The 10772-nt window shown below is 34.1% G+C and overlaps 1 long non-coding RNA gene across 1 annotated transcript in view; it reads right to left on the bottom strand.

Moving 5' to 3' along the window:
- Positions 1–9225: 9225 nt before the first annotated feature.
- Positions 9226–10772, bottom strand: part of LOC119828659 — a 66513-nt gene continuing 64966 nt past the window's right edge. Inside the window, exon 3 of the long non-coding RNA XR_005287778.1 lies at positions 9226–9284. This is a non-coding gene — a long non-coding RNA (uncharacterized LOC119828659). The remainder of the gene's footprint in view (positions 9285–10772) is intronic.

Genomic DNA, 10772 nt, shown 5'->3' with positions numbered 1-10772 from the left:
ATGTTAATTAAGAGCAAAATCAATAAAAATAAGCCGCGAAAACAAAACTAGTGGCGCACTCGGTTGTTTAACTAGCGTGTCTCAAGTCAACGCAGCAAATGAGGGGTGATACGCTAATGAATAATTAATGCGCACACTTTTCGCGCCAATTATAATTACGTAAGGAAAGCAATTATGAAGCCTGTGACTAGGCGTCGCGTAAGTGAAAATTAACATACACGCTACAAGCCTAAATATATGCCGCATCTTTCACAATATTACATGCCAACAGCCTTTCTTGAAAAAAACTTTTAATTTAATTTTTAGCCAACACTTTTTTCAAATTATATGCGAAAAAACATATCCTAGCAATATATGTAAATAGTGGTACATATATGTTCTTAACCAACACGGAATTTTCTTATATTTTTGACGTAATGAGAGATGAAGGTAGTCGGTAAACTATTATGGCTAATTATTACGTGAGTTAGTTTAAATGTAAAAAAAGGTAATTTTAAATGTAAAGAATGATATTTCTGGATAACTCCTGCGGTTTCCCAAAGGATTCTTAGCGGGAGTGATAGTTGCATCGCCACAAATAACACCTCCCTATGTTTATAAAGACGTAGACGTTTATTTTGGCGCCATTTCTAAAACATATCTTGACGTTTGAGGATTCCCTCCAGCCAGTCTCTGCACTGATATCACGAAGGATATTATGTAAGTGTTTAAATACTTTTGGTTTACTTTATTATTATTCTTTCTTTGTTACCAATTCAAATATATTTTTTTAATTATTATTACGAACATTTAGGATATATTATTAGAGTTGTTTCATTTTTGCTATTAGTAACATATTAGCACATTTTGTTTATTTTGTTGAATATATATATTGATATTTAATGACAAATTATCTCAAAATATGTATATGCCTAGGTATATATCATTTTTTTCAGAATATAATATGGCTAAAAATGCTATAGTCCATACAAATAACCACACCTCAACACAACACCAAACAAAAATCTAATAAAATGACACGTCTAATTAAGAACAATACGAACGCGTGCGCAGGTCACAAGCGGGAGCGTCACGCCTTTCGCCGCCGGAAGCGCCTCCGGCGGACGGACAGATTGTCGAGCTGATACCTTCCGGTGTTGTTAAGTCACCGGGCATAGCGGTAAGGTCTAAGCTCTGCCCATTTTGAGCCCGTGCGTTATGGTTTGTATTGTGGTGAGTTTTTACTATTTACCTGAGTTACATTTTTTTCATTGAGTAATGGTGACTATATTTTTCAGACTCTATATTTTTAAATAATAATATAGTGTGTCTTTATGTGTTTGGTTACAATCGTGATGCATTTGTAATATTCAATTATCTAATCAAATGATTTAGAATCTTAACAATTATTTTACAACAACAACAAGCTTCATGAGTTTCAGTTATAGACGTATGACAAACTACAAATTTATTAACCACTTTAACACTTTAACTAAATTATAACAGAGATACATCTGTGATCATTGCTAACGGTATTTGTCTTAAGCGGCGGCAGCGTGGTTGTTAACAAACATGTCATCATTGCTAGATGTTAGTTATAAGCGGCAGCGTTTTCCTCCCGCTGCTTCCCCCAACTTACTCCCCATGTAAGGTCGTCGCACCCTGATCTTTAGCACGGAACGATTGGCGGTGATCCTCTTTTTATTGAGCTCGTCATGCCGTTGTCCATGACTCATACTATCTGCAATTTATCGTTAACGAGATGATATCTTTGTCAAATTTGGCAGGCATTTGATTGCAAGGCCTAAAACACGTCTGGCTGGGGGAGCAGTGTAGTGTTACTTGCTTGGCATTAGCCGTTGGGATGTTATTTAAACGGGAAATGTGATTTGAACTGTAGGTTCTATTTATATTTTCAGTTCTAAAATAACATGTAACATATAAACAAATTATTGTGAGAAAAGTTTTTGGACACCATAGTAAGTAGTCAAGTATCCATAGCAAATAAATGTATAGAAACCATAGACACCCATTTCGTTCAACCGCAAAGGAAGGCAAGGGTCACTACAGAGTATTTGTGTCAATAATACTTAAGCTCGTTTCTCACGGAGCTGGCTAGCTTCACACGCGCTCATCTTACACTTCCTTCCTGTGTGTACATCCCCTACTTTAAGATTCATTATAAATTAAATAATGATACCATGACGTCATACATTCATCCTTATTTTTGATATCACGAGGTTGGATTCAATGTGGTTTTTCATCACTTAGTAAAAAAGCTTTGATTTCCCTGGGTTTCAAATTTTGTCCAACCTTAATTTTATCCACTTTATTTCCTTTTATACGATGTCTAATGGATCATTTTACGAATTTTTATTGCATTACCTTTATCATCGATTTCTTGTCATCTTGAGCTGATTCATTTGACAATGTAACAAGCCAAGGGTCACTACTCCGGGGTGATAATCGTTTACCGGCCTGGGAACAACTCCTTCCGGACTTAACCCCACGTACTCAAGTGACAAATCTTTTTTTGATTGTGAGAACTATGCCACCGGAACCATTGACTAAAGCACTCGCTTCTCGCGGATACGGAAATTTTGTAGGTTTTTTGTTAAGGTAAAATCACGCTGTAATGCGCCATAATGATAGGAAAACTTGACTCATTTCGGAGTCCTTCAGCTTAAGTATCAAAATTAAATGCATACTGCGGGTTTACATCGTGTTTAGATTTAGTGTTCGATGATTGATGAATTATATATTGTACGGAAACAGTAAAACCAATTCCAATTTACAAAATATCGAAAGTCAAGTAAAGGGCGTGACTGAAATTAATATCATGACTAAAAAAAACATCAATCGCGGTAGTTTATTAACACGAAACGTTGCGTACATTTCGGCTGAGGCGTAATAAATGTGGATAATGAATATAAAAGTACTAAGGGACAAGCATCAATACCGTGGAGTAAGTGAAAAGTGCGACTGTTATATTGCGGTTATTCCCATTGTCTTACGTTTTCTTTGCCGGGGCTTTGTGGAAGCGGTCGAGGACTATTGTTTCATCCCGTGGGCCCTTGTCTTGAGTGCAAACAGGTCATGGGACACCGTTTTGTTTTCAAATCTTTTCCCACGGACTGTAGAGACAATTGTTTGACCTAACCGCTTTTTAGTGATATATAGTGTCGTTCATGAACTTGCGTTGTACACTTTGTAATTAAAGTATGTTTCGGTCTTTTGAAGGTGTCTGCAGATTGTGGTGTTCTTATTTAAATGGTATTTTTAGAGTAAGATTGCTCTGCTGATCATTTATTTCCAACCGATTTCAAAAAAGGAGGAAGTTTTCAATTTGACTGTGTACAGAAATTTTTGAGTAAGAGAACCGACGATGATTCTAATTTGTTTGAAAGAAAGGTGCTTTACGAGTGTTCCCATTTATATTTGGTTAATTTCTAACAATTTATAGGTTTAGTTTTTTTTTGTTAAAAATAACGATTTACACATTAATGTTTGTAACGTTATGCATGACTAATTATATACATATTTTGTTCACACTAATGTTATTTTATCACTTTTACGTATCATTTATGATCGTAAGATGTTAAATAATTACGAAGGTTCAAACTTCATCCTCAACATCAACCTTTGGTACATTAGTTAAGCTTCGAGAACTTCAATCTCTTATATTGAATTTAAACTGAGATTATTGAAGAATTGTTACTTTTTATTTATAACTGTAGTCTCAGCTTCATCTAAGTTCTTAAGATCATATTTAGAAAACAATTCATAGTACACATTATACGTATAGACACGGCACTACAGCGCGTATACTATTACCAACGGCCATCTCCAAAAGGCGCTTACCTTTAGTTTTCGTTAATTAACTCAACGGACAAGCAAGCTGTCGCGTGGCGTACCGGTCGCGGCCCATCTGTCGCCTGACCCTGTGTGAACTATGCCTTATTAAAAAGGCAAAAGTGTGTCTTGTGTCTTAGATTATAGTTTTTACTTTTTATTTGTTACCCCTACTTTTTGCTTCGAATATTTACCGTGAAGATGATGTTAATTCTGGTTCAAGTTTTTGACATTCTATCTCTAAGTTTCGATTTGTTCAATAAAATATTGAACGTTTAAATGGAATGGTGGGTAATATAATGGAAGTATGTATATTAAAAAAAAATGTTATCATAATCATGGATAAATCCAATATGAAATTTTGATAGCCAAATTGACGTAAACAAAAAACACTAAATTGTGATGAAATTTGTTAAAACATAGTTTAAGACCCAAGAAAGGATATTTCTGTATTTCTCTTTTTTCACTGCTGGTCTTTGTTTAATGTGAAACTAATAACAATTTGTATCAAAAGAATCAATAATATTAAAGTCTTCGTTTCTAATTCTACTTTTGAATTCCAAATTATTCGCGTCATGGCCACAGACATACGATGAATAGACAAGTTCTAAATTCGAATTTCTTGAGTTGATTGGGTTCCGAGTTTTTGTAGCGCACTTCCGCGGTTTTAAGTGACGTATACGCACCGATGGTTTTCCAGAAATTGATATTTGGCTCCTTGGTCTATTAGAGCGTCTGTCTTCCGTTTGTCTATGGCTATTGGCGCGTGTGTCCCTCGCCTTAATTGCTTCATTTGTATCGATAATGTGAAGAATGATAGATGTTATAATAAAAGGTTATGCTCTATTGATAATTGAAATTTAGTTTGTAATCTTTTATTTTTAGTGGATATGTCATAAATATTATGTTGTAATTTATAATGAATACGAATTATTTTATTTTACTCAGAAATGTTATAAGATCCATAACATAAGAAATTGTAAATTTTTGGGTGGTGTAAGTATAATAATTGATAGGTAACATTGGTTATTGTGAAAGGGTGAATATTGTTTTTGATAAAACTAATGAGCAATAACCACGAATTGAAATAAAGCAAATAGACGCATAGCAATCACATCATGACGCGTACAAAATTGAATAAAACTCATCATTTTATAGCTAAACGAATTATCTAGCGAAATTTTAAGCCGAGCCGCGTCGCGTTGCGTTCGCTTATTCAAACAAAATACCGACCAATCACGATTTTGTGAATTTGAAATTTGTTAAAGCCTCCAGTACTACAGAAAACCAATACCGCGTATACGTAGCTACGTAAAACTACGCACGGGCTAAGCAAACTTGCGTCTGTGTGTATACACACACAGCGGACGTCGCATATAGATAGCTACTCACACAATGCGATATTGCAAATGGCCTAGTCGAATGTATTCGTTCGCCCGCCGGCCGCTGTAGAGGGGGGCGTGGGGGGAAGATGCGTTTTTGTGCACATCTCTCCTCTTTAGCTACGTTTACGCTAAATATAAGTGCGTAAGTGCAACCGATAGGTAATAAGACGCGTGTGTGCGTGGCATTCAGCGACATCTAGACCCCGAATCGAGTTTTTGAAATGTTCGAAATTCGAAAATACTTTCGAACAATGCGTTGTTGTTGTACAGCCGAGTCGATATTTCGGCGTCCGTAGTTGATATAGCTTGTGAAAAGGGTGTATATTATTAGTGACAGCAGCAGACTAAGTGGCTGGGTCCATCGGTCTCTGAGTTAAGCACACCTGACTGACTTTCAGCGTTGAACCGGCGGAATGGAAAGCAACATAAAAGGACGTTTACATCGTAACTAAAGAAAAGAAAAAAAAGTAAAATCGTTGCCGCTCAAACAAGGCTTTAAATTGAACCTGTTAGATAAAAAACTATTAAAGCAAATTGTGAATTCATATGTGGTTATTGAACATCCATTTTCTATCCGTTAATATACATTTACTTATAGAAACACACATTGCCAGCGTATGAACAAATAAAACATCAAATCGCATTTTCGTTCGTTTAACCAAATTGACCACCGACTGAAGCAATTGTCAAATGCGTTCAACCAGATCCTATTTAATTAGCCCTAACAAACCTCACATCGATGTCGTCAATTTATTTAGATTAACCGAACAACACTATTCCATCCAAACTCAAAGCGACACGGACGATGTCCACTCCTTTTACAGGCGTACGAATTTTCACACACACACACGCGCGCATTTTCCGTACCTAGTGCTTGTATAAAATTTATGGCGCACACTTTTGCAGCCGGCTATAGCATAGATTTGTGGGGGGGATGCAGTTGGTCAGCCATTTCGCGTCGACTTGATTTACAAGGGCTGTGCGTGCCCGCGCTAACGCTAAGATTGGATAATCTGTGCTATATGTCATCTCCGCTAGTGCGTATTCGATTTTTAAATTTCGAAATCGGCGCTCAATTGAATATGGACGCTTTTGTTGTGTCGTCGCTAAATTACATATTCGGTTTATGAAATTCTGATTAGGACACGAATTTTGGCCAACTGATTAATTTACTATAATAAATCCACTAACGCTTTAAACGCCTCTACACTCGTGATGCAATTGGATATCAATAAAACCGCGCAATTTTCATTCATCAACTGTACATCCAATAAAGATCGCACTCAAGAAAATTTTATAAAAAAGGTAATCTTCAATTAATCACTAAATAAAGTAACATAATCAGTCTGGCTTTCATCGTTTAAAAACGTTTGGCCGCGGGGGCATTTCAAAATGCACGTTAGGGTGGGAAGGGGGTGAGGGGTCAGCGCTGTTTGTCTATCGCGTTTTCCATTCAACGGCTGAATTTCCCGAAGCCCGCTGCGATCTCCCCATCCTCCTCGTTGTATTTTTATTAAAGGAATTATAGCGTCTACTACCTATCTGATTATTGATTAGTTCGCGTTTTGCAGCGTCAGCTTTTTCCCGTGTGTGATCTCTTTCCGGGACAGGACATACTTTGCTACATTTAAAAATATATTTTTGTTTATTTTGTTTATTCGTATACATTTCGATTTGAGTTGTTGATGTAATAATTCATGAGAATATTTTTAAGATAAATTATAATAAAATAATATTATGTTATCAGAGAACATGGTATAAATGGGTGATCCGCCTTTCCGGTGATTATTGAGTGCGTAATACCTAATCTTGTGGAAAATAACAAGTAAATTGTCCTAACAATCAAATTATTTCCTGGACAATATGTAAAAAATTAGAATGATATGATAAATACCACGACCGTTCCAGCCCGTATAAAATATTTCGTCATAGTTGAAATGTATAAAAACTATAACTTCTTACATATTTCAGTCTTATATAACACGAAAAACATGCTTAGACTTCATACATCGAATTCACGTAACTGCAACGCAATGATACGAGATACCATCGCTTTTGGTGTTCGATATTCAAAACCCCGTTGTTCTTGATTAATGTTCCGTTTTATCGGTTTATGTTCGCCATGTTGGGAATCTATCGAGTTTAAAGTTCCAATGAGTGTTCTTTATTCGAATCTTTATTTGAAGAATTTTCAATTTTATTCTTTCGCATTTCGAAAATAGTAATTAATCTTGAAATTTAACTGTTACTGTTATATTTATACGGATTAGTTTATTAAAAAATTATCAACATGCCATAGGGACAAATTAACAGTACAATTGCGCCTGGTCTACCGCGAAATTTAACCGTTTAAATATTCATAACTTTTCCAAACGTGGCCCCGGAAAACGGCTGTCGGGTATCGCGTCAGACTGAACCGTTTTTTGTGTGTGTTTTTTATTCAAAATTTTTCACGTAATTTCAGTATAATTACATAAATATTAAAATAAACTCAAAAATAATAGCTTGAATACGAACAAAAAATATCTAAAAATAAGTTTGGAAAACATTTTATATTGAAAACTAATGATTCCCAACGAGAAACTTAAAAGTGAAAAAAAAATTGAATTGTATTATTTATTAAACTAGAATCAAATTGTGCCATCCCTAATAGTATATTTTCAACTGAGCGTAATAAATTATGCCATTGCAATTTATAAAACATAAATTAGTTCAAGTGAACTTAAAAAGTTATACGTAGCTTTAAAAAACATATTTCGGTTAGTGCGAGAAAATAAAACGCGTTCGCAAAACAAAAATTTCCAACCAGAATAGGCCCGGTTTTGTATTAAATATTCAAAGAGAATTTACGCTTTCACTATTGTATGGAGAGTCTGAAGAAAGGCTTCGGCCATATCTTTATCCAACGACAATAAGTTGAACAATTGAACAAAAAAGCTATAGCCATTTTCAATATTACCGCTGTAAGTGGGTAGCTCGTTTTTGCGTTACAATGTTCCTCGTAGCGAGCTTGTTGTTGCTTTGACTGACTGCGCCGAGCTTGTGGGCTATGTGCTTGTATCCATATGTTTAACCATATCAGATTTATCATCAAATACTAATTTAACTTTATTATAATTGTCTCAAATTACAAATGTTACTTTGATTGTCTAAACTAATTTTGAAAAACTTATACTACTTTAAAGATACTTTATACGTATTTGAATATATTAAATAATTCTAGACGAGTGGAGGAAAGGGAAATGAGTGGCTGTTTTTTTTAAAAGGATACCTCAAAGAAAATGCCAAACTCATATAAATCCAAAATAAACACATTTTTTTTATAAGACTCTTTGGTATTTTAAGCAGTTAAATAATTATAATTCTTATACTTAAAATATAATTTGACTCTAGCGTATAAAAGTAAAGAGAAACATAAATTTACTAAGAAATGGTTAAAAAAGTTAAATAAACGAGGACTTGTAGGATGCGTTTATTCGTAAATTCATGGAGCCGTGTTACAAGTAAAGTGCACCAGTTTCGTCGAAAATTGTACTCGCGTTACAAAGTAAAGCATTTTAAACTCTATCTTGTATATATAAAGTCTAAATTTGAGTATTTTATTTGTGTGTCTCTGTAATGTTGTTTTTCTCACTGTATTCGGAGACGAAAATCAGTTTGGACTCTATCTATAAGATTTAACGACTACATTCGCTTATTCAATATACTCACGTGTGTTGATCACATCATGTTACGTTTTTCTAAGTAATAAAAGACAGACTTCTACGAATATACAACTAATCTTTTTATCTATCTCTTATAAATTCTCTTATCCAGTAATGAACATCACAAATGTCGATTATAAATAAAATTACTGTAAGTTTCTATCTTAACACCACTTCTTAAACAAAATATTATATGTTATAATATTTAAAATACACAATAAAGTACTATCTATGTATTTAATAAACTATCGTCATCTATTTTTGGACAGTCGCCATATGAAAATGTTTAATAAAAGTTGCCTTACCATTAATGTGATTTTGAACACCTATCCTGTATGAAACTGCCCGTGGCGCTCCGCTGGATCTGAAACAAACAAAAAAAAGGTCCCTTCACCGAAATGTACTAAAAATCATTTTATTTTCCACCATATTTGATGAATGGACACAGTCTGTGTTATTACCGATACCTTGTTTTACTTTTTTTTCACGGTATCATGTATTTATCAATATGATATAATAAGTATGTAAAAAAGCTCTTTGTCCCTTTTGAAATATTAAAAAAAAAACATATTTTTGTTTCATTATCAGGCATACTCTGGAAACAGTGATTTATGTTATCTTTTTTGTCTACTGGAGACTTACAAACTAGAAGTGCATTATAATAAAATTCACTTTTTATTACTTTTACAATTGGATAAGTATAAACATCGTTTGAGATGGATTATCGACATAACAGTTAAGAATATTGCAGTTGCTTCTACATAACTATGAAGTAGATATTAAATATCGTTAATTTTAAATACATGTTCTTTTAAAATACCATAAGGAATATCTATATCAAAATATTGATTACATATTTTATAGTACTGATAATAAGTTTATAATAAATTTAATAAATCAGCCGATTTAAATTACAGACTTACACGATTTTGATAGCCATCTGGATACTTCCGAAGGGGCAGTGCATTTCAATTACCGTCCATTCCCAATGCACGATAAATCCCTACCTAATTAACGTACAATTTTTTTTAAGTTATATCCTTTAACTATATCCGAAGTGTTACAACCTATGTTTTATAGAGCATGCTTATCGATAAGACCCGATACAAATCATACGGGCTGCCACGTGCGAGACCACCCGAGGCGAGCGCGTGCGCAGGCTACTTTTTTATAGATCTTAGAACCCGTATAGATCTTTGATAGATCGATTTTGATTAGCTAATGTTTCGTGTAATGGCTTACCTCAGTGTGGTATTAATCATTCAGGTAATTGAGAATTAAGGTTTTTTTATTTTTCTTGTTAAGTGAGTTGTTTTTACCTATTAAAATAAATATTTGGGATTTGATGAAAATGGTTCGGTTTTTCAGCCTGAATTAGAGATAATTAAATCTAAATAATTATACTGTCTCCTAGTTATTTAAATAACGTATGATAAAGTAGTTAATAAAGTTTAATTTTAATAACAATATGCACCAAACTATCTAGAAACTCATTGCTTATACCAGAGATAATATAATACCTTACTGGTTTATACTATCAGTACTAGCTGTTTAGTAATGTATGCTACCAATAACAAAATATTACGTTTATTAGAGTAATTAGAAACAGCCTATTACTTCGAACTTTACGATATTGCACAAATTGAATTGACGTTTTTGAAATTGCATATATCATAGCAATAAATCTTGGACCAGGTGCTGTGGGCACATTAGCACTACTAAGTGGTTGATTGTTGGCGATATTGGCAGCTCTAGTACCGGAAGTTGTTTGTTAATCGATATTATTACATGTGTACTGTGTGTAGTGAGATACATCTGGTAAAGATGTTTGAGTCAAGGAGGATATGGGACA

Source organism: Zerene cesonia, chromosome 8, assembly GCF_012273895.1.
Source record: "Zerene cesonia ecotype Mississippi chromosome 8, Zerene_cesonia_1.1, whole genome shotgun sequence".
Taxonomy (NCBI): Eukaryota; Metazoa; Arthropoda; class Insecta; order Lepidoptera; family Pieridae; genus Zerene; species Zerene cesonia.
Note: the sequence above shows the minus strand (reverse complement) of the source record. Positions and strands in the feature narration are given on the sequence as shown.